The sequence below is a fragment of the Balaenoptera physalus genome, assembly GCF_965194825.1.
Source record: "Balaenoptera physalus genome assembly, chromosome: 13".
Taxonomy (NCBI): Eukaryota; Metazoa; Chordata; class Mammalia; order Artiodactyla; family Balaenopteridae; genus Balaenoptera; species Balaenoptera physalus.
In genome coordinates this window covers 99,950,745-99,975,447 of record NC_138892.1, presented here as the reverse complement: position 1 = coordinate 99,975,447, position 24,703 = coordinate 99,950,745, and the positions used below count along the sequence as shown (strand labels likewise).

Genomic DNA, 24,703 nt, shown 5'->3' with positions numbered 1-24,703 from the left:
TGAATATGTTAGCAACACCTTTACATACCTAGAGTGTGTTGACCAAATGCCTGACACTTAAACTAAAAATAACCACAGAAGAAAATCCAGTATTCTTTCTGAAAACAAATGCAACTTGCCATATCAGAATGCAGATGGTTTATTTATTTAGTAATTATATGGCAAATATTTTTTAGCATCCAATATCCTGGAAAAATGCCACAGAGCACTTTATCAGAGCTCAGGTTTTTTACTTAATGAATAAAATAAATAGATTTTTTAAGCTATCTCTATCCTAGGCAACACTGTGTAGGGCAGCAGGATAATGATTATATTGTGCTCCGCTGTTGAGTGTCAGAAGATGACAAGAGTCCACAGGGACAGATTTTAGGCATTACCAGGATATGACCAATCAAGGAGGATGCTGGAGAATTAAATAATTTGTCTCTTTTTCCCTCTCACCTTCTGATCTCCTGCCAATGGCTGAAACCAGCCAGAAGCCAGAGGGCAAGGAAGGCTGAGTGGTGCAATTTTTAGAGTTCAGCTTCCAGGGGCACAGAAGGCAGCAAAGAAGCATGGAAATGGATGTGGAAGGGGTGTTATGAAGAAAGATGTTAGAATCATAGCCTCTGGTGACAGAGCACTGAAAGTGTCACTGGGGACACGTTGCATGGCTTGCAACACTGGTGAGGGTCCAGGCAGGTAAACAAAGCCCATGCCAGGTCATTAAATGGAGGGAATTTAATACAGAGAAATATTTACAAAGCAGTTGTAGAGCTGAAAAGACAAACAGGAGAAAGAAGACAGCCCAGAGATGAGAAAAACAGAAAGCTGGGACCATTCCCAGGGCTGGGGGAGCTGAGGGAGGAGGTGGGTGCCCCAGAGCCACTTGGTGAGAACTGGGACCACAGTGGATGGTGTGTGCTGGGAGCTGGGAAGGGGCAGAAGTTGCTGTTTGGCAGGAGTTAAACCCACATGGCTGGTGTAGCCATGGCAGGAGATGCAGCCTGAAGCAAGTAGAGAAAAGCAAAAACACCAGGCTTCTCCCCACTTCTCACCTTCCAAATGTCAAGCCAGTTGCTCCCATTGACTGAACCTGACTGGAAACTGGTTGGTCCTGGAAACTGTGAAATGTATTTTGCAGGAATCAGCACCTGAGACAGGAGCAGAGCAGGGGAAGTTTGAGGAGGACGAAAAGGATACTGACGGACACAGGGTGGAAGAAACCCAGGTCTCCCAAGGACACAGAAGCACAGTATTTTGGGAGAGATACTTCTCATACCCAATTGGAAGTATGACTCGCTAACACAGTATTTTGTGAAGAGATTCATTGAACCTGTCTTGTCTAATCTATATGTCAGCTTCTTTACTGTAACATGTGGGTAGGATCATTCCAATAAATTATCAATATGGAACCATGTGTAGAAAGGTTCAGTAAGAAGGGAAGGGATTTTAGAAAAAAGGTTTTTGAAGAAAGAACTGAATATAATTTAATCCATATACTGACATGGGAGATACACGTGGCTAATCAGTTATCCACTTATCCGCAATGCTGAAAGCCAAAGTATCTATAAAGCAAAATATTTTTAGAAGTTTGTCTCCAAAACCTGGATGAAGCTAATTATGGTTTTTGTTTTATGCATTTTGCTGAGGAAATATTGATGTGCTTGGTTATAGGGTGAACCACCAAATTCCATTGGTACTGTTAATTTACATATGTATATGCACATACTATATTTTAAAGTACAAAATTGTGACTCGTAAAATACATTTTTCCCAAGGATTTTGGATACAAAATTAAGGACTATATTTGTATCTTACACACCATTTAATTTTCCATTCTAACTCTTTAAAGAAATGGCGAGAAAACACTTTATAAAAGAACAGTCTCTGATGTATTCTGCTTGATTTCTTGATTTCTCGATTCCTCTCTCCTCTCTCTCTCCCTCTCCCTCTCTCTCTTGGCTCTATTGGTGTCACCTGCTTAACCGTACTAGCAATGTCTCATGTTCACCTGCATTAGAATAGCATTGCCTTATTTTTAAAAACACCTTCTATTATTTGTAAAATAAGTTTTTACTTTAGATCGTGTTCCTGCTAAAACTGACATTTAAGTACAGTACAGTCTTGCTACTGATTGCTAAGAATAGCTTGCTTCTTTTAAAACACTCAGTAAAATCATGACTGTTTGATTCACCTTTTTTTCTGGAACTATTTTTGCCACATTCCTGCTTTCTTTTCCTCTCATGTGAATTGGCTGTCTTGAAGACTTTCTGTTCCAATCACTGTTCTGTCATGGCACTGGTTCAGGGAGGAACTTAGGGAGAAACAGTTCCTTTTGCAAGGTTGTATATAAGCAGGACCCCCAATAATGTTTGTATGGTATTATTTAACACCTTTCCCCATCGCAGCTTAGGGGTTGTCATTTGTGCCCTCACTTATTCATTATTTCCATATACAAAATATCCATCTCTAAGCGCTCTATCAGAAGAAAATTCAGGTTAAAAAAAAAGACATCATATAAAATACAACTCTAGTATTTACAGTCTAATCGATGCTTTATGACCCTTGTGTTATTTTTCTTTGTGTTTGGCTCTTTCCTCTTCCCTCCTCCTCTTATAGTGGGTAGATGCTGTTATGCTTCTGAATTTAGGGCCATTTCCTCTGGTCATGTTTGTTTGAACGATAATGATGCAGTTAAAGTGATAATCATCACCACATCCAGGCTTGTAAACCTCACTTTTGGTTCCTTCTCCTCCTTGAGCTTTATCTTCTGTTCCTTGACCAGGTGAACTGCTTCAATTCCCACTATTTTATTGTAGTAGCTTCTTGTCTTTGTTTTGTTTTTTTAACAGACATGCTACCTCCTCTGCCCAAAATCCACTCACCTCAACCCGAAGATTGTATGGTCACATTGAGGCTAGTGTAGGTGCTGTGTTATTTCGAGAATCAGCAAATCTGCGGTTGGAAATATTCTGTACTGTACAGTACCCCTCTATACACATAGAGCACATTGAGCTGATGATTGAGGTCTGACCAAGGGGGCAGGGTCATGTCAGAATCGACACGTCATTTCTAATAAATTATTTAATTGCGTTTTACCTTTTCAGATGATGGAAATGAATATTAAAGGGGTTCTGTAACCTACTCAAGTTTACAAATCTAACAAGAAACAGAATCAGATGCTTGAAGCCACTGACTTTTGACGTCTCGTATTTAGCAGGTTGAAGAAGGGCAGAGGAGAATCATCTGATGAAGATCAATTAGAAATTGGTTTTGAATGCGAAACAGTGTATGTTTGTATTGTCATCTCATTTAGCTCTGTGCTGCTATTTTTCTAGATTCTCAGTGTTCCTTGTTCTCATTAGATTATCCCACTGATGCCACAATTTTCATGCTACTGAGGCAGGTGTGTTGATTCTGACCTCAGTTAGTTGTTAAGAGACATTCAATTTTTTATAAATCTACTTATTGCCTGATTCCATTTATATACTCAGACATTCATTCATGAAACAGGTAATTATTTTACAAATCAGACAAGGCATTGTTCTAAGAGCTGTAGATACAGAAGTAAACAAGACAGGTAAAACCTTTGTTCTCATGCTACTTTTTCTGGCAGTCCTGACAGAGATAAAGACAAGACAGACACTATTTTAGAGCCAGAGTTCAATAATATGCACATGAATTTTCCTCCCTTATCCACCTTTTCTGCACTCTTGGAACTAGATTAATAGAAATTCAATTTGTCACACAGAGGAGGTTATAGCAATTTCTTAATTTGAACATATTTTGTCATTTTGTGTGTTTGTTGTTTTTTAGGTCCTGGGACTGCCATAACTGTTTATGCTCAGTTTTATTCATATAATGAACTTCAATGGTTTTTTTAGATGATTAAAAACCTGGGAGAGACCAAGATGTATACGCAGTATAGGCTGCAGTTTTGAAATTAGATGAAAGAGCCACTGGGGGAGTGGAAGGGTATGTCTGAGATCAGTACAGTTATTAAACATTATTATTTATAAAATACTTAGAGGAGGCATGGCTCATAGTAAGTACTTGTTGGAGTTTGTTACATCAATACATACATGCATGAATGCAAATTACTGAGAAAATTAGGCTCAACACATACGTCTCACGGAAAGTTTGCAAAAAATATTATGCAAATAATAGAGCATTTTCCCCTTCCTGTTACATGGTACAATAAGCACACAAAATCTCAGAAATGTTCATTCCAATAGTTCTTTTCGCAAATAGAGTCCATATTGGTATTTTCTGCACTAGTGGGAAATATCTTTTCTACAGAAGTGTGTGATTTCCAGCATCTGTGAATTTTTATCACCATTAGTAGTGATGCCTTAGACAGAAATTGGCAATGAACTTTTGATATCAGAAGTGACTGGAGGAAGGGAGATGCAAGAGGGAAGAGATATGGGAACATATGTATATATATAACTGATTCACTTTGTTATAAAGCAGAAACTAACACACCATTGTAAAGCAATTATACTCCAATAAAGATGTTTAAAAAAAAACAAAAGAAATACTCCTTTAAGTAACCACCACAGGAGATAATTTATGAGTGTACTGAGGTTCAGAGACTTAATATGTTTGAACATCGCTAGTTTAGGAAAAACCTGTTCTTCATCTTTGGAAAATTAAAAACTTTCTCCATCACTGTTACATTTCTGCATCACTGTTTCTCATAGAGTTTTAACCATGCAAATTAATTATAACTTTTAGCCAGAGTAACTAATTTCTATTACCCAGAGAAAACTACTAGGTAGATAATTAGAAAATGTCTATTATACAAAGCATTTTATAAGACCAGAGGAACTCACGAGCACACATCACTCAACTTTCTACTGTCATACATATCCATTTGACATCTTAAAGTGACAAAAATAAACACATTTGTTAACATAACATATTTATTTTAAAAATATGTATGTGCCTTTCACTGTCTTCAAGTTATTTTACAACTCTGTAAGTTATGGAAAACTGATAGGATATTGTCAAACTCTAGCTATTCTCAACAATAAACATAGTATGATTCTCCATTTGAGGGGTTATTTCAGGAGATTATCAGAATGGCTTTGGTTCTAGTTTGTTTCAGTTTTTTAATATTTTTAAGCAATATCTATACCTCTATAATGAACATAATGGTTTTATAAATAAACATTTGTTTTAAAGAAGTTAAAATCCATTTAGAGGAAATGTCAGTAACATCAAATATTAATGCACATTTAATGTATTTAAGGAGAAAAATGAAAACAGCAATAGCTTGGAGTCACTAATTATAACTGACACAACAGGTCAAATGGGAAGGAAAATCATTTATCTCAAACTATAGTTGGTCCAGTCAGAACTAACATGTTATCATAAAAGATATTTCTTTCCTTGTATAAAAAACATATACATATTGACCATGCAAGCCGTCCTGATTCATTATCTTGTGCCTTTCAATTACTTTTTAATTTCAGAAAAATTTGAAAACAATGGAGGGAGAGGATTACAATCTAAAAATTACAATCTAAAATAACAGAAATGCACCTTGCATTTTTCCCATTTCAAAAAATTAAATGTCAAATTTTATTGTTGGAAAGTTGCTAATATTTTAAACATAACTGCAATCTTAATATATGCTTTTTCATTATTGTTAATGCTTTAATATAATTTAAAACAAGTGTGAAGTTACTACTAGAATTCAGAGTAAATTTATTAGATTGTATTTTTAAAATATCTAATATTTATATCTGTAAAAAATAAAATAAAGGAAAATAGAATGAAATAAAATTGCAAACAAAAAAAAAGAGAAAATATGCATGCAGCAGTGGTCATATTAGGATGAAATATCACACAGCATAAGGGAAATCATAAAGGCAGGACTAAAAAAGCTGGAGATTAACAATCAAGAAGACATTTAGATAAGAAGATAAGTTAAAGAAAATATGTGATTAATGGATTAGATCTGTTAGTGATTCCAAATAATGACTTCTCCATAACCCCTGCTTTAAATTTAACATTTGATTAGGTTTAAATATATGTTAGTAATGGTACCTCTTGAATATATTTTCATTTCTGATTTGACCAGAACCGAAGAATGTACTAAAATTAAAATTTTAATTAAAGTTGAAATAAAACTAAACTTTCCTGACTAGATAAAATTTGTTAGATTTCTCAAAATGCTTTAGATAACATGAGTAAAAATGATGTATATGAAGCAATGAAACAATATTCAACTCTTAGAGAAAACAGTGGAGCAAGACTTGAAGTAGATAAGTGCTTTTTGCTTTGACCAGAGCCTTTTAACACACATGCTTATCTCATATAGTCTCAAAATTTAATGGCTTACTGCAATAATGATTTTATTATTTCTCATGTTTCTGTGGGTTGGTTGGGCAGGGCTCAGCCAAGATAGCTCTTGTGTCTGTTCCATATAATGTTGGCTGGGTCATCCATGGGGCTGCTATTTGGACAGACGTATCCATGATGTCACCAGTCACATGTCTGGCCCCCCCAGCTGGGATGGCTGCAAGCCTGAGGCTTGTCTCTCCTTGGTCCTTATTCTCAAAGACTTTTTTCCCTTCATGGTCATTCATCTTCCATGACCCCTCTTACCGTGTGACCTCTCTAGCATGATAGTGCAGACTGCTTTACATGGTGGCTTAGTTCTTCACAAGAGAGAAAGAGCCTCAAGGCCTCTTAACTTGGTTAGGGAACTTGAGAAACATCCTATCTACCACATTCTATTGGTTAAAGCAAGTAACAGGTCAGTTCAGATTCAAAGTGAAAGGGGACAACACAAGGGCATGAATACAAGAAGATGATATTCTTTGGGGTAAGGTCATATTGTAACAACCTGCCACATACATTAATCAGTTATCAACTTAGTCATGTGTCAATAAGTGTGAAAACTGAAGTTGAACATCTGCTGTTGCCCTTCAATGTTAGGTGCAGGAGATGCAAAGATAGTAAAACATACTCCAAACCTATCCATAGTGTTATGAATTCTGATTCTCTGTAGGATTTAATTCAACCAAAATGGACTTTTTCATGAGATTGGTTTGGTTCAGGAAAAAAAAAAAAAAATCTGGAAATGAGAAGATAGCTCAAACATATCTACTAAATTGTGAGTATTGAAAATCATAAATTTTGAATGTTAGAATGGATGTTTCATCACATAAATAAACTGTTTCTATTTTTTTTTAAAAATCAACCTTAGATCTTCAAAGGCAAGTGTGGAGGAAGTTAAATGGGAAAGTACCCCTAGCCTCAGTAATAATACTTCTGGAGTCTGTGCATTTCATTTGTTTACATCTCTACTTAAAATTTTATTTATATAAAAGTTCTGCCCTAAAAGATAAAATTATGAAAATCACTGACTTAAATCTAATCCTTTCACTCTAGAACTGCTGCAACTAAAACCTGGAAATTTGACCTTTTTTGGATCACATACTGGTTAGTTATTTAACTGTGTTTGGAGGTCTTATCCTCTGATTCCACGTTAGCATTTTTCCCATGAATCTACATGAAACCAGGATCCCTTTCCTGTAGCACTAGCTACAGTGGCTTCCGTTGAGCCTAGCAAAGTCTCTGTATCGTATAACCAGAGTCTGGGGCACCACAATGCATCTTACTATCCTTGAGTTCCTTTGAGTTGTATCATGTGCCATTTGTGGTGTTTGTCTTATTTCATCACTGGACCATTAGTGCCCAACATGGGACAGAAACTACTCTTTTGGAAGTGGAACAAGTATTTTTTGCATCCACTTTGGAAGTGGGAAGCATCTTATTTTGGGGGAACAATGATTAGCATTCAGTGGAATGGGATGGTCAATGATAGAGTAATCATGGAAATTATATCTTGGGACTACAGAATCATGGAGTGGAGGATCTATTGAAATATAGAAATCCAACACAGTAAATTTGCTTAAAATCTCAACTATTGAAACAGAAGAGCCAACAAATACCATGTCCACAAGGAGACAGATTAGTCCCTCTCAAACCATGTTATGCCTCCAGGAAGGAAACAGAGCAAGGGGACCCTAAAAGTTTATTTCAGAACTTTACTTGGTGCCTGACTGAAGACTCCTATGTCTTTAATAAGAAAGGAGCCACTGTAACTCCACTTACGCTGGTCGTTGTAACCTGAACTAACTGCGTTGTTGTCACTGCCAGCATGTAGATAAATTTAATAGTGGCAGCCACGAAAGACATTGCTTGCATCTCACTGCAGATTTCCCAAGCACAGCTCACTGAGATGGCTGACTGCTGTACACAATTGTACAGACATTAATTTGGAAACACTTTTGTATTTCCAAGATGGCATCTAGTGTTCATACCCACCCATAGGGCCACTCTTACCATACTTTTGCTCACGCTTGTCTATGTTTGCACTGTATTCCAGCTCTGAAATTATGGGACCCTGGCCCACTTCTTATTCACGTGCAGCCACTCTCCTATATTTCCTGGAATTTTCTTTGGGGCTAGAATAGTGAATCCTAGGTGCTTCTTGAGCTCTTCAATCAGGGCAAAGGACAAATAGTCTGGCATTTCCAGAGGGGCATGACAGATCTCTGCTGGAAGTATGTGAATATATCCAACCCTGGAAGCAGGTAGGGGTTACCAATGTGAGTAACTTTTCCCTTCTTTGTATTTCAGGTTCGGTCAGGCTGACCTAATCAGTCCTTTATTACTCTTGTAGACAGTACTCCGGAGTAAAACCTTGCCATCCTCTGGCTACTAATTTTTGTGCCTTGTAAGGATATTTGTCTGTCTGTTAAGCTTAATGTAAAGTAGAAATTGGCAAAATTTTGGAAACATATCAATTGTAGCCCACATTCCCCTCCACAATCATTTCTTTTTATTTTTATTTTTATTTTTGTAACTGACATTTTGTTACTAGTAAAGCATCAGAAAGTTGTTGATTATATTTTCTGTCAAAAAGTTGGAGTACAGATGTTGGATATTTCTGATTAAAAGTAGATTCATCTGCTTTGGAAACAAACTAAAAATTAACTTAACATTCTCTAAGGAAAACAAAATAATTCAGGACTCTTGACTGAAGTTTAGCCATTCTTTCCAGGAGAGCTAAATTTAGAATAAGGAAGCACTTCCAGGTTTGGATTATACATTTCCTAGTAACACTCTGAGGTCTATTTTAGTAAAGGAGCCAGATGAATGTTAGCACCTCAACTGTGGGTGCCAAGCTGTACGACTTGCTTATTCACTTTTTTCCAGTCTGTTGAGTTGTCTCTTTCACAGTGTGGCTTTGCTTCACTGTCTGAATCAAAATTTTATCATACTTCATACTTGTACAGCTTTTCAAATCCTCCTTCTTTGTTTTATATTTCTCCATCTGACAAACTCTTCTACACATGAGTGGTCTTATTGTTAGGCTCCTGTGATAGGATTAAAATACCACCTTGCAAAGATTTTTGTTTTCTTTTTGTGTTTGGCACTTAGTAGGCATTCAGCAATCATTTCTTAAATCAAGAAACCAGTTTTGGCTTGAAAGATCTTCAAAGCAAATGTTGATGCTTGTTAATGTAATAGTTGGGTAAACTCTTAATCATTTAATAATAGAATATCTTTAAAATAGCGATTTATTTTTACAAAGTTGATTTTTAACACATTCAGATATCAGCTTCACTTTTTCATGAAAGCTGTTCCTACTTTGTATCCATAAAAATCTTACGATTTTTATACAAGAGAAAATATGATTCTGTTCTCTCTAGAGTGCTGAAGAGGAAGTGTGAAAATCACTCAGATTAAGTAATGGTAGTTTCAAAACATTTAGCACATTATTTTAAAGGCAGGACCAAGTAAAGAGCAAGGATGTGATACTTTTCTTAGACGCCTCCACATTTTCATCAATTTCTCATAGTTTTCCATAGTGGAATAACAACACCCAACATTCACTTTCTTCTCGTGTTAATTACTGGGAACAGAAAGAGAATTAACTAAATTTAAAGGACCTGGGAGAAAGTAGAGGCATACCTCAGAGATATTGCAGGTCCTGACCACCTCAATAAAGCAAATATCAAAATAAAGTGATTCACATGAATTTTTTGGTTTTCCAGTGCATATGAAAGTTATGTTGACACTACACTGTAGTCTATTGAGTGTGCAATAGCATTATGTCTAAAGCAACAATGTATATACCTTAACTAAAAAATACTTTATTGCTAAAAATTGCTAACCATCATCTGAGTTTCCAGCGAATCATAATCTTTCAGCTGCTGGAAGGTCTTGCCTCGATGTTGACAGCTGCTGACTGATCAGAGTCGTGGTTGCTGAAGGTTGGGGTCGCCGTGGCAGTTTCTTAAAATAAGACAGCAGTGAAGTTTGCCACGTCAATTGATTCTTCCTTTTACAAACAATTTCTCTGCAGCATGCAGTGCTATTTGATAGTACTTTACCCACAGTAGAGCTTCTTTCAAAATTGGAGTCAATCTTCTCAAAACCTGCAGCTGGTTTATAAACTAAGTTTTTATAATATTCTAAATCCTTTGTTGTCATCTCAACAATCTTCACCGCGCCTTCACCAGGAGTAGATTTCATCTCAAGAAACCACTGTCTTTGTTCCTCCATATGAAGCAACTCCTCATCCATTCAAGTTTTAACAGGAGATGGCAGCAATTCAGTCACATCTTCAGGCTCCACTTCTAATTCTAGCTCTCTTGCTGTTTCCACCACATCTGCCATTACTTCCTCCACTGAAGTCTTGAACCCCTCCAAGTCATCCACGAGGGTGGGAACCATTTTCTTCCAAGCTCCTATTAATGTTGATATTTTCATTTCTTCTCATGAGTCATGAATGTTCTTAATGCCATTTAGAATGGTGAATCCTTTCCAGAAGGTTTTTAATTTACTTTGCTCAGTTCCATCAGGGGAGTCACAGTCTATGGCAGCCAAGGCCTCGTGAAATAGATTTCTTAAACAATAAGACTTGAAAGTCAAAATTACTCCTTGAACCCTGGGCTGCAGAATGGATGTTGTGTTGTGTTATGTTTTCAGGCATGAAAACAACATTAATCTCATTGTGCATCTTCTTCAGAGCTCTTGGGTGACTCAGGTGAACTGTCAGTGATCAAGAATATTTTGAAAGGAATCTTTTTTTCTGAGCAGTTGTCTCAACAGTGGGCTTAAAATATTCAGTAAACCACGTTGTAAACAGATGTGCTGTCACAAAGCCTGTAGCTTTGTTGTTCCATTTATAGAGCACAGGCAGAGCAGATTTAGCATAATTCTGAAGGGCCCTAGAATTTTCAGAATGATAAATGAGCACTGGCTTCAACTTCAAGTCACCAGCTGCATTAGCCCCTAACTAGAGAGTCAGCCTGTCCTTTGAAGTTCTGAAGCCAGGCACTGACTTCTCTCCAGCTATGAAAGTCCTAGATGGCATCTTTTTCCAATATAAGGCTGTTTCATCTACATTGAAAATCTGTTGTTGAGTGTAGCCACCTTATAATTATCTTAGTTAGATCTTCTGGATAACTTGCCTCAGCTTCTACATCAGCACTTGCTGCTTCACTTGGCACTTGTATGTTATAGAGACAGCTTCTTTCCTTAAGCCTCATAAATTAATCTCCACTAGCTTCAAATTTTCTTCTGCAGCTTCCTCCCTCTCTCAGCCTTCGTAGAATTGGAGAGAGTTAGGGCCTTACTCTGGACTAGGGTTTGATTTAAGGGAATGTTGAAGCTGGTTACAAACCTTAAATTTGTTAAAAAAAAAAAAAAAAAAAAACCCACAGTATCTGCGAAGTGCAATAAAGCAAAGTGAAATTATAGGAGGTATGCTTGTAAACAGAATACAGGCCATTTCTGGTCCTCTTATTTTTCTAGTTTTCAACCCTTGAAGGAGTCTATAACCAGGAAAAAATCATATTAAACAAGTAAATTACAAAACTTCATATATATGATGTAAAAATTCTCCACTATCCTAAGGGAACAGGATACAATCAAATTCCTTAGTATAACAAAGAAAGTTTTTCTCAACCAAGACATGTTATATTTTCTACTTTATGTCATGTAGCAGACTTATAGTACCTAAATTCTTATATGCACCTCTCTGATGTTGTTGATAAAATGTGCTATAATTTTCTAACCTTTTCAGTAGACATAGACCTTAAAATAAGATGTAATATATATTCATATCATTCTACCCCTAGTGCCTGTTGGAACACTGTAAACATAATATTCACATGTAGTGAATAGCAAATATCCTTTAAGTGTTACAGCCAAATTATAATGTTTACTTCCATCTTTGCACTCAATCTTTTTGGTCAAAGATTTCTCACCTCTCTTACCACATACACACCCACAAACATGCTCACATATAAACACACATGCACACACAAATAGAAGAAGGAGGGAGCAAGGTAAGATTTCCACCATGAAATCTAACTTCAAACAAATCCAAATAAATTCTAACAAGGACCACCCAGCTTGGTGCCAATATCCTCTTCAAGTGAATTATTTTATATATGAAAGTATCATAAAATTCACTAATAGATATTAGTGTATACAGACAGATATTTTTAAAAATTAAATTATGCTTCTTAGGAGACAGAAGGCATGAAATCAGGGAAATTAGGAAACAAAGCATATAACTGAAAGCTTGCTAAGACTTTAAAAACGACCTTAAGTTGTACAAAATTATGGTAAGAACTTGGTTTAATTATTTGTCTAAATCTGGGTTTTACCTCCATAAGAACAATCAGATAGTTCATAGTCAATTATGCGTGTAGTATGTATAGTATATAAATATGCAAATATATGTAATTACTATGTAATAATATCCAATGCATCGGTGGCTATTTATGTATCTAAAACCAAATAAAGACTCAAAATTACCAGGATAGTTGAAGCAAAATCACATATATTCTCCTACAATTATGCTAAGTGACTCTCCACATTTTTATCTATTACAGGCTGACAAAACTTAGTAAGACTCAGTTCAGCCATTGCTATCTAGTTGACTTGGAGCATATTTCTTTGATAAAACTGTGTCTTCAACTATGAAATTTAAGAAATAATGCTATTAATAACATAGGGTAAATGAAGATTATAAAGGTAAATCATGCAAAATATCTAGCACAAAACTGGCATAAACCCCAAAATTATTTTACAGATAATTATTAAATGTAATATATATAATGAATTATAGACCACATCTCGACTAAAGAATTAAAGAATGAATTATAAAATTTTAACAATAATCCTTTATGTGAATCTTTTTTCTCAGATTCATTTCAGGCTAGTGGAGCTTGGAAATGTGTAAATTGACACTCATCACTGGATGAGCGCTTAGCGCAAAAGTTAAACGTTACGTTCTTGAAACTGACAGGTTTTTACCGAGTTGAATAATCTCCTGTTCGGGTACTGATTCTTACTATTCTTAGAGAATCCTTTTACTTCCCCTGTCTTTTTCTCGATGGCTTTTTCATTAACAGATTCTGACTATAGAACTTTTCAATGTAGATATTTTTGCCTAAAGGCCAAAAAAGAGGCTCAGTGCATTTTAATGACACTTAGTAAAAAAAATGCTTGTGCTTTAGATTTCAAAAAGCGACCCATTTGTCACCTTTGGGGTGTTATTTGAGTGATAACCCAAAGACTCTCCAACAGCTCGCCACAGAGACACTGTTTCCAGCTACGTGGGGAAAGACAAGCCGCAGCTGCCGCCAAGGAGCAAACTCTTTGCAGCTCTTCCGTGAAGTTTTTACACTTTGCTTAATTCTCAGGTGATGCGGCTTATCAGTTAGAAGAGATGTATGTTAAGGGCCAACATTAAGAAATTTTGAAACAAATTGTACGTTCTCTTCACTCTGGTTTTATAAACCTCTCCCAACCCTAAACAATCAGAGAATGCCAATGTTTTATCCAAAATATATGTTACCTGTTAGATCACTATTATTTGAATGCTTCTTTTTCTCTGTAAACATCTCACTTCATAAAATAGCTATTAGGCAGAGTCAAGTGCTAAGAAAGATCTAGATATGTCCAAAATGTTCACATTGTTTTATTTCTTTCACTTGAGTCTGAGTAAGCTATTCCTAAACCAGATGCAGAACTGATTGCCGCTGTGGTTTTATTGCTTGTTTATCCTTTTATTTCTTTTGATGGGAAACAGTACTCTTGGCACTTTTAACTTCATGCAAAAAAGGGACAGTTTCTTGTGTAATGTCTCTGGTCAATATCTATGATTGAATTTGTAACTGTCAGTTAAAATTGTAACAGTAAAGTGATACCATACTTGTAAAAACAACAGTGCAGTATCCAAAACCAATAATATAATTATAAAGATATTGGGTAACATGTCAGAGGTCAAATTAAAATAATATGTTGAACAAGAACTGAAAATCAGATTCTCACCAATGGCAAATATTTCTCACTTGATTGGAGCTACAAGGTGATCATCTCTACTTCTTACAGAAGGCCAGAGCAAGACCTGTTGAAGAACAATCCTAATTAATTCTTAGAAAACTTTCATCAGTGGAAATGAATGACCAATAAGAGGCCAGCTACTCAATTTTAAATGGCGTCAGGATCTGGGACAAGATTATTCAGACGTGGGAGAAATTTAAATGATTTTCTATTGCTAGGTATACTTGTGTGATCGTCACATTAAAGAAGGTATTGCACAGAGAATTTCTGGTGTATTAATAAATTTCTGCATCAGTAAAATAGTTAAATATCAAAATACTTCACTAGAGGGACTTCCCTGGTGGTCCAGTGGTTAAAACTCTGTGCTTCCACTGCAGGGGCACATGATTGATCCCTGGTTGGGGAACTAAGATCCTGCATGCTGCGTGGCCAAAACAAAAACAAAAACAAAATAATTCACTAGGATTAAATATAGTCATCCTCATGGAAGCAACTTAAGTGTCCATCAACAGATGAATGGATAAAGAAGATGTGGCACATACATACAATGGAATATTACTCAGCCATAAAAAGAAACGAGGGGCAGGGAGAAGATGGCGGAAGAGTAAGACGCGGAGATCACCTTCCTTCCCACAGATACAGTAGAAATACATCTACACGTGGAACAGCTCCTACAGAACACCCACTGAACACTGGCAGAAAACCTCAGACCTCCCAAAAGGCAAGAAACTCCCCACGTACCTGGGTAGGGCAAAAGAAAAAAGAAATAACAGAGACAAAAGAATAGGGATGGGACCTGCACCCGTGGGAGGGAGCCGTGAAGGAGGAAAGGTGTCCACACACTAGGAGCACCTTCGCGGGCAGAGACTGCGGGTGGCGGAGGGGGGAAGCTTCGGAGCCGCGGAGGAGAGCGCAGCCACAGGGGTGCGGAGGGCAAAGCGGAGAGACTCCCGCACGGAGGCTCGGCGCCGAGCAGCACTCACCAGCCCGAGAGGCTTGTCTGCTCCCCCGCCGGGGCGGGCGGGGCTGGGAGCTGAGTCTCGGGCTTCGGTCGGATCGCAGGCAGAGGACTGGGGTTGGCGGCGTGAACACAGCCTGAAGGGGTTAGTGCACCACAGCTAGCCAGGAGGGAGACCGGGAAAAAGTCTGCAGCTGCCGAAGAGGCGAGAGACTTTTTCTTGCCTCTTTGTTTCACAGCGCGCAAGGAGAGGGGATTCAGAGCGCCGCTTAAAGGAGCCCCACAGACAGGCGCGAGCCGCGGCTAACAGCGCGGACCCCAGAGACGGGCAGGAGACGCTAAGGCTGCTGCTGCCGCCACCAAGAAGCCTGTGAGCGAGTACAGGTCACTCTCCACACCGCTCCTCCCGGGAGCCAGTGCAGCCCGCTACGGACAGGCTCCCGTCATCCGGGCACAACTTCCCCGGGAGAACGCACGGCGCGCCTCAGGCTGGTGCAACGTCACGACGCCTCTGACGCCGCAGGCGCGCCCCGCCTCCTCCGCACCGCTCCCTCCCCCCGCCTGAGTGAGCCAGAGCCCCCGAAGCAGCTGCTCCTTTAACCCCGTCCTGTCTGGGCAGGAACAGACGCCCTCAGGCGACCTACATGCAGAGGCGGGGCCAAATCCAAAGCTGAACTCCGGGAGCTATGCGAACAAAGAAGAGAAAGGGAAATCTCTCCCAGCAGCCTCAGAAGCAGCGGATTAAAACTCCACAAACAACTTGATGTGCCTGCATCTGTGGAATACCTGAATAGACAACGAATCATCCCAAATTCAGGAGGTGGACTTTGGGAGCAGGATATATTAATTTTTCCCCTTTTCCTTTTTTTGTGAGTGTATATGTATATGCTTCTGGGTGAGATTTTGTCTGTATAGCTTTGCTTTATAATAGCTTTATTTTACTTCACTATATTATATCCTCTTTCTTTCTTTCTTTCTATTTTTTCTCCCTTTTATTCTGAGCCGTGTGGATGAAAGGCTCCTGGTGCTCCAGGCAGGCATCAGGGCTGTGCCTCTGAGGTGGGAGAGCCAACTTCAGGACACTGGTCCACAAGAGACCTCCCAGCTCCACATAATACCAAACGGCAAAAATCTCTCAGAGATCTCCATCTCAACATCAAGACCCAGCTTCACTCAACGACCAGCAAGCTACAGTGCTGGACACCCTATGCCAAACAACTAGCAAGACAGGAACACAGCCCCATCCATTAGCAGAGAGGCTGCCTAAAATCATAGTAAGGCCACAGACACCCCAAAACACACCACCAGACGTGGACGTGCCCACCAGAAAGACAAGATCCAGCCTCATCCACCAGAACACAGGCACTAGTTCCCTCCACCAGGAAGCCTACACAACCCACTGAACCAACCTTAGGCACTGGGGACAGATACCAAAAACAACGGGAACTACGAACCTGCAGCCTGTGAAAAGGAGACCCCAAACACAGTAAGATAAGCAAAATGAGACGACAGAAAAGCACACAGCAGATGAAGGAGCAGGGTCAAAACACACCAGACCTAACAAATGAAGAGGAAATAGGCAGTCTACCTGAAAAAGAATTCAGAATAATGATAGTAAAGATGATCCAAAATCTTGGAAATAGAATAGACAAAATGCAAGAAACATTTAACAAGGATGTAGAAGAACTAAAGAGGAACCAAGCAACGATGAAAAACACAATAAATGAAATTAAAAATACTCTAGATGGGATCAATAGCAGAATAACTGAGGCAGAAGAATAGATAAGTGACCTGGAAGATAAAATGGTGGAAATAACTACTGCAGAGCAGGATAAAGAAAAAAGAATGAAAAGAACTGAGGACAGTCTCAGAGACCTCTGGGACAACATTAAACGCGCCAACATTCGAATTATAGGGGTCCCAGAAGAAGAAGAGAAAAAGAAAGGGACTGAGAAAATATTTGAAGAGATTATAGTTGAAAACTTCCCTAATATGGGAAAGGAAAGAGTCAGTCAAGTCCAGGAAACGCAGAGAGTCCCATACAGGATAAATCCAAGGAGAAACACGCCAAGACACATATTAATCAAACTGTCAAAAATTAAATATAAAGAAAACATATTAAAAGCAGCAAGGGAAAAACAACAAATAACACATAAGGGAATCTCCATAAGGTTAACAACTGATCTTTCAGCAGAAACTCTGCAAGCCAGAAGGGAGTGGCAGGATATACTTAAAGTGATGAAGGAGAAAAACCTACAACCAAGATTACTCTACCCAGCAAGGATCTCATTAAGATTTGATGGAGAAATTAAAACCTTTACAGACAAGCAAAAGCTGAGAGAGTTCAGCACCACCAAACCAGCTTTACAACAAATGCTAAAGGAACTTCTCTAGGCAAGAAACACAAGAGAAGGAAAACACCTACAATAACAAACCCAAAATATTTAAGAAAATGAGAATAGGAACATACATATCGATAATTACCTTAAATGTAAATGGATTAAATGCTCCCACCAAAAGACACAGACTGGCTGAATGGATACAAAAACAAGACCCATATATATGCTGTCTACAAGAGACCCACTTCAGACCTAGAGACACATACAGGCTGAAAGTGAGGGGATGGAAAAAGATATTCCATGCAAATGGAAATCAAAAGAAAGCTGGAGTAGCAATTCTCATATCAGACAAAATAGACTTTAAAATAAAGACTATTACAAGAGACAAAGAAGGACACTATATAATGATCAAGGGATCGATCCAAGAGGAAGGTATAACAATTGTAAATATTTATGCACCCAACATAGGAGCACCTCAATACATAAGGCAAATACTAACAGCCATAAAAGGGGAAATCGACAGCAACACAATCATAGTAGGGGACTTTAACACCCCGCTTTCACCAATGGAGAGATCATCCAAAATGAAAATAAATAAGGAAACACAAGCTTTAAGTGATACATTAAACAAGATGGACTTAATTGATATTTATAGGACATTCCACCCAAAAACAACAGAATACACATTTTTCTCAAGTGCTCATGGAACATTCTCCAGGATAGATCATATCTTGGGTCACAAATCAAGCCTTGGTAAATTTAAGAAAATTGAAATCGTATCAAGTATCTTTTCTGACCACAACGCTATGAGACTAGATATCAATTACAGGAAAAGATCTGTAAAAAATACAAACACATGGAGGCTACACAATACACTACTTAATAACAAAGTGATCACTGAAGAAATCAAAGGGGAAATCAAAAAATACCTAGAAACAAATGACAATGGAGACATGACAACCCAAAACCTATGGGACACAGCAAAAGCAGTGCTAAGAGAGAAGTTATAGCAATACAAGCCTACCTCAAGAAACAGGAAACATCTCGAATAAACAACCTAACCTTGCACCTGAAGCAATTAGAGAAAGAAGAACAAAAAAACCCCAAAGCTAGCAGAAGGAAAGAAATCATAAAGATCAGATCAGAAATAAATGAAAAAGAAGTGAAGGAAACAATAGCAAAAATCAATGAAACTAAAAGCTGGTTCTTTGAGAAGATAAACAAAATTGATAAACCATTAGCCAGATTCATCAAGAGAAAAAGGGAGAAGACTCAAATCAGTAGAATTAGAAATGAAAAAGGAGATGTAACAACTGACACTGCAGAAATACAAAAGATCATGAGAGATTACTACAAGCAACTCTATGCCAATAAAATGGACAACCTGGAAGAAATGGACAGATTCTTAGAAATGCACAACCTGCCAAGACTGAACCAGGAAGAAATAGAAAATATGAACAGACCAATCACAAGCACTGAAATTGAAACTGTGATTAAAAACCTTCCAACAAACAAAAGCCCAGGACCAGATGGCTTCACAGGTGAATTCTATCAAACATTTAGAGAAGAGCTAACACCTATCCTTCTCAAACTCTTCCAAAATATTGCAGAGGGAGGAACACTCCCCAACTCATTCTACGAGGCCACCATCACCCTGATACCAAAACCAGACAAAGATGTCATAAAGAAAGAAAACTACAGGCCAATAACACTGATGAACATAGATGCAAAAATCCTCAACAAAATACTAGCAAACAGAATCCAACAGCACATTAAAAGGATCATACACCATGATCAAGTGGGGTTTATTCCAGGAATGCAAGGATTCTTCAATATACGCAAATCAATCAACGTGATACACCATATTAACAAATTGAAGGAGAAAAACCATGTGATCATCTCAATAGATGCAGAGAAAGCTTTCGACAAAATTCAACACCCATTTATGAGAAAAGCCCTGCAGAAAGTAGGAATAGAGGGAACTTTCCTCAACATAATAAAGGCCATATATGACAAACCCACAGCCAACATTGTCCTCAATGGTGAAAAACTGAAACCATTTCCACTAAGATCAGGAACAAGACAAGGTTGCCCACTCTCACCACTATTATTCAACATAGTTTTGGAAGTGTTAGCCACAGCAATCAGAGAAGAAAAAGAAATAAAAGGAATCCAAATCGGAAAAGAAGAAGTAAAGCTGTCACTGTTTGCAGATGACATGATACTATACATAGAGAATCCTAAAGATGCTACCAGAAAACTACTAGAGCTAATCAATGAATTTGGTAAAGTAGCAGGATACAAAATTAATGCACAGAAATCTCTTGCATTTCTATACACTAATGACGAAAAATCTGAAAGTGAAATTAAGAAAACACTCCCGTTTACCATTGCAACAAAAAGAATAAAATATCTAGGAATAAACCTACCTAAGGAGACAAAAGACCTGTATGCAGAAAACTATAAGGCACTGATGAAACAAATTAAAGATGATACAAATAGATGGAGAGATATACCATGTTCTTGGATTGGAAGAATCAACATTGTGAAAATGACTCTACTACCCAAATCAATCTACAGATTCAGTGCAATCCCTATCAAACTACCACTGGCATTTTTCACAGAACTAGAACAAAAAATTTCACAATTTGTATGGAAACACAAAAGACCCCGAATAGCCAAAGCAATCTTTAGAACGAAAAATGGAGCCGGGGGAATCAGGCTCCCTGACTTCAGACTATATTACAAAGCCACACTAATCAAGACAGTTTGGTACTGGCACAAAAACAGGAATATACATCAATGGAACAGGGTAGAAAGCCCAGAGATAAACCCACACACATATGGTCACCTTATCTTTGATAAAGGAGGCAAGCATATACAGTGGAGAAAAGACAGCCTCTTCAATAAGTGGTGCTGGGAAAATTGGACAGATACATGTAAAAGTATGAAATTAGAACACTCCCTGACACCATGCACAAAAATAAACTCAAAATGGATTAAAGACCTAAATGTAAGGCCAGACACTATAAAACTCTTAGAGGAAAACATAGGCAGAACACTCTATGACAGAAATCACAGCAAGATCCTTTTTGACCCACCTCCTAGAGAAATGGAAATAAAAACAAAAATAAACAAATGGGACCTAATGAAACTTAAAAGCTTTTGCACAGCAAAGGAAACCATAAACAAGACCAAAAGACAACCATCAGAATGGGAGAAAATATTTGCAAATGAAGCAACTGACAAAGGATTAATCTCCAAGATTTACAAGCAGCTCATGCAGCTCAATAACAAAAAAACGAACAACCCAATCCAAAAATGGGCAGAAGACCTAAATAGACATTTCTCCAAAGAAGATATACAGATTGCCAACAGACACATGAAAGAATGCTCAACATCATTAATCATTAGAGAAATGCAAATCAAAACTACAATGAGATATCATCTCACACTGGTCAGAATGGCCATCATCAAAAATTCTAGAAACAATAAATGCTGGAGAGGGTGTGGAGGAAAGGGAACACTCTTGCACTGTTGGTGGGAATGTAAATTGATACAGCCACTATGGAAAACAGTATGGAGGTTCCTGAAAAAACTAAAAATAGAACTACCATACGACCCAGCAATCCCACTACTGGGCATATACCCTGAGAAAACCATAGTTCAAAAAGAGTCATGTACCAAAATGTTCATTGCAGCTCTATTTACAATAGCCAGGACATGGAAGCAACCTAAGTGTCCATCATTGGATGAATGGATAAAGAAGATGTGGCACATATATACAATGGAATATTACTCAGCCATAAAAAGAAATGAAATGGAGGTATTTGTAATGAGGTGGATGGAGTTAGAGTCTGTCATACAGAGAGAAGTAAGTCAGAAAGAGAAAAACAAATACAGTATGCTAACACATATATATGGAATCTAAGGAAAAAAAAAAAAAAGGCCATGAAGAACCTAGTGGCAAGACGGGAATAAAGACACAGACCTAGTAGAGAATGGACTTGAGGACATGGGGAGGGGGAAGGGTAAGCTGTGACAAAGTGAGAGAGTGGCACGGACATATATACAGTACCAAACATAAAATAGATAGCTAGTGGGAAGCAGCCGCATAGCACAGGGAGATCAGCTCGGTGCTTTGTGACCACCTAGAGGGGTGGGATAGGGAGGGTGGGAGGGAGGGAGACGCAAGAGGGAAGAGATATGGGAACATATGTATATGTATAACTGATTCACTTTGTTATAAAACAGAACTAACACACCATTGTAAAGCAATTATACTCCAATAAAGATGTTAAATATATATATATATACACATATATGTGTATATATATATATAGTCATCCTAAGGTGGAAAGACATACACATTCAGCACTACAATAAGCATGTTATGTGTGCTCATTAAATGTTAAAATTCTCCCCTACTGAACCAGTTCATTAAAATGAAAATTAATAAACAAGGGTAAAGTTTCCGTTATTTATCTTGCCTTTAACAACCTTACTTCATAGTAACAAAATAATTGGTGGTAATTATTTTCTAGACTACAAAAACAGATGTGATGGTGTTTACATGAATTTACACATGTGATAAAATTACATAAAACTATATACATATATATATACACACACATAAGTGAATAAATGCATGTGAAATCTGAATAAGGACTATAGATTGTACTAATGTTGATATCTTGGATTTGATGTTGTGCTCTAGTTATGTAAGATGTTACAAGGGATCTCCCTGTACTGTGTATTTTTACAGCTTTCTATCAATCTATATTCATTTCAAAATAAAAAGTGAAAAATGAGAGGTTAACAGGAGACAGTATATTTATTCCCTTGGTATTAGCACTAACTATCCTCATCTTCCTGTCCTTCTTATGTCTCAGCTACACTGCTAGTTCTTTCACTAAAGCAAATTCTGTTATATTCTTTAACAAGAGGTTCTTTCCACATCAGAAACAGTAAATTCAGAGATGGTGGATATGCTAATGTTTTCAAATCAAAGCTCACAGAACCCATTGTGCCTCTATTATAACATTCTTTCCTGCTGAATTTGGACTTGAAGATTTCTGAACACAACACCCCTAAATATGTACTCTAATTGATGACAATAGGTACACAAGAAGATCATTCTCATCTTTTCACTGTGCTTCCAAGTGAACTTGTACACGTAGATCAGTGGGAGACTCATTCAGAAAGACCGATCTTGAGAAAATAGCAAAACAAAACCAAAAACAAACATGAAACATTATTGATAGGGGTCACTACTTTCCAAAGTTCATCCTAGAAGTTCAGCGTCTCAAAATTTCCATTAGATAATCATTGCTCGCCATTTTGTTTTGAGTAAAGTTGACCCCACCTCAGTATCCAAGTAGGGTCCCCACGGATTTAAGTCAACCAATGTGTCATCCATGGGTCACAGTAGTAATTTGCATCTAGCTTAGTTACTGTCAATAAGATGGAGAGGCATCCTTGGATAACTCTCACAAGGACTTGAGCAAAATAAACTAGACACAAAAGAGTTTATATTATAGTATTCTAGTACACATTTCAAAAACAGGCAAAACTAACCTACAGTGTTAGAGGTCAAGATGGTGGTCATATATGGAAGGAGAAAGAGGGTAGGAACTGGGAGGTTAAATGAGGGAAAATCTTGAGCATCCTGGAAATGTTCTATTTCTTGACTGGGGTGGTAGTCACATAGGTGTTGCCTCTGATAAGTATTAAACTTTATGATTTTATTACTTTTCAGTATGAATGTTATATTTTATTTAGAAAAGGGTAAGAAGAGAAAATACGCTTGTTGAATTCTTTCCTGTCTTATTTAGGTTTTGATATGAGGTAGTTCTGTTACTCTTTCTTACTTTATAGTAACCACACTTCCATATTTCCAAGTCTATTTATCCTGCTCGACCATGCTCAAATTTTTATCTTATTATGAGTTCTTTCTTCATTTCGTTCTGACGTTGTCTCTCCCTTCTCTGGGACACAGTTCTGGTCCAGAGTTGCTGGGAACAGATTCAGATGTTGTCTCCTTTCTAATGAAGCAAAATTTTTGATAGAGAGCTGGGGTCTCTATCCCCAGATTGTCAGAATTCCCGTGTATTTCAGTTAAAGGGTAGAGATGAATCAATATTTTCTCAAGCCAGGTATCACACTGTTTTCTTTGGAAGACAGTGAGAAATACTTCACAATTAAGCTGAACACTTAATTTGATTGGTAGACATTGAATGGAATCAGAACAAATTATTCGGTTACTACTTGTACTCTAAAATACTCATTATAAAACTGAAATAGGTGCTTTAGCTAATTACACAACATAAAATTTAGGTTTTCAGAAAAAAGTGTATAAAACTCTTAGGAAATTTTACAATGAATAAAAATAGATCATTATTAAACATTAAAATATAGACCCCTGTATTTTTGTGAAAATGAAATGGTCATAATCATGACTAAAATATATGTATTCAACGTTCTTACCTGGTGATGTGACATTTAAATAGGCTTATTACGTTCATGTTTTGCACTTCAGGAGATTAGAGATGAATAGGCAACCATAATTCTAATACTTAGCTTCAATATAGGGTAAAATTTCAGTCTCGTCCATTGTTTATTCAACAACAACTTAAACGTCTTTGAATCATAATTTTAACTCATTTCTATTGTTTGTTTTAAAATGATGTAGCTTTTTTTGCATCTCTGAAATAACATGTACAACCATCTTAGGAGTATGAAAATAAAAATTAGTCCATACTTTTAAGAAGAAAGCTCTTTCTCTGAGCACATTCAAAACCTGTGCTGACCGACTACACAAACAGTAGGACCTACGCACTTGCCTTATCCACAAAGTTTCATTGAATTCAGATATCTTGAGATGGAATGGCTAGTAATTTAGGAAGGAAGTGTTGCTTTAAACATTTATGTTCTGACCTCTCCTATGATGAGTGCACTTTCATGGTGATTTACACTCCATAATGGAATGGGCAAAAAAAAAAAAAAAAAAAAAAGAACGAAGAGTCATGTGATTATT

The 24,703-nt window shown here is 37.4% G+C and overlaps 1 protein-coding gene across 1 annotated transcript in view; it reads right to left on the bottom strand.

The window, feature by feature from the left end:
* CLEC12A (C-type lectin domain family 12 member A) overlaps positions 1-24,703 on the bottom strand; it is a 340,991-nt gene that overhangs the window by 224,667 nt on the left and 91,621 nt on the right. The gene's annotated exons all lie outside the window — the stretch shown is intronic.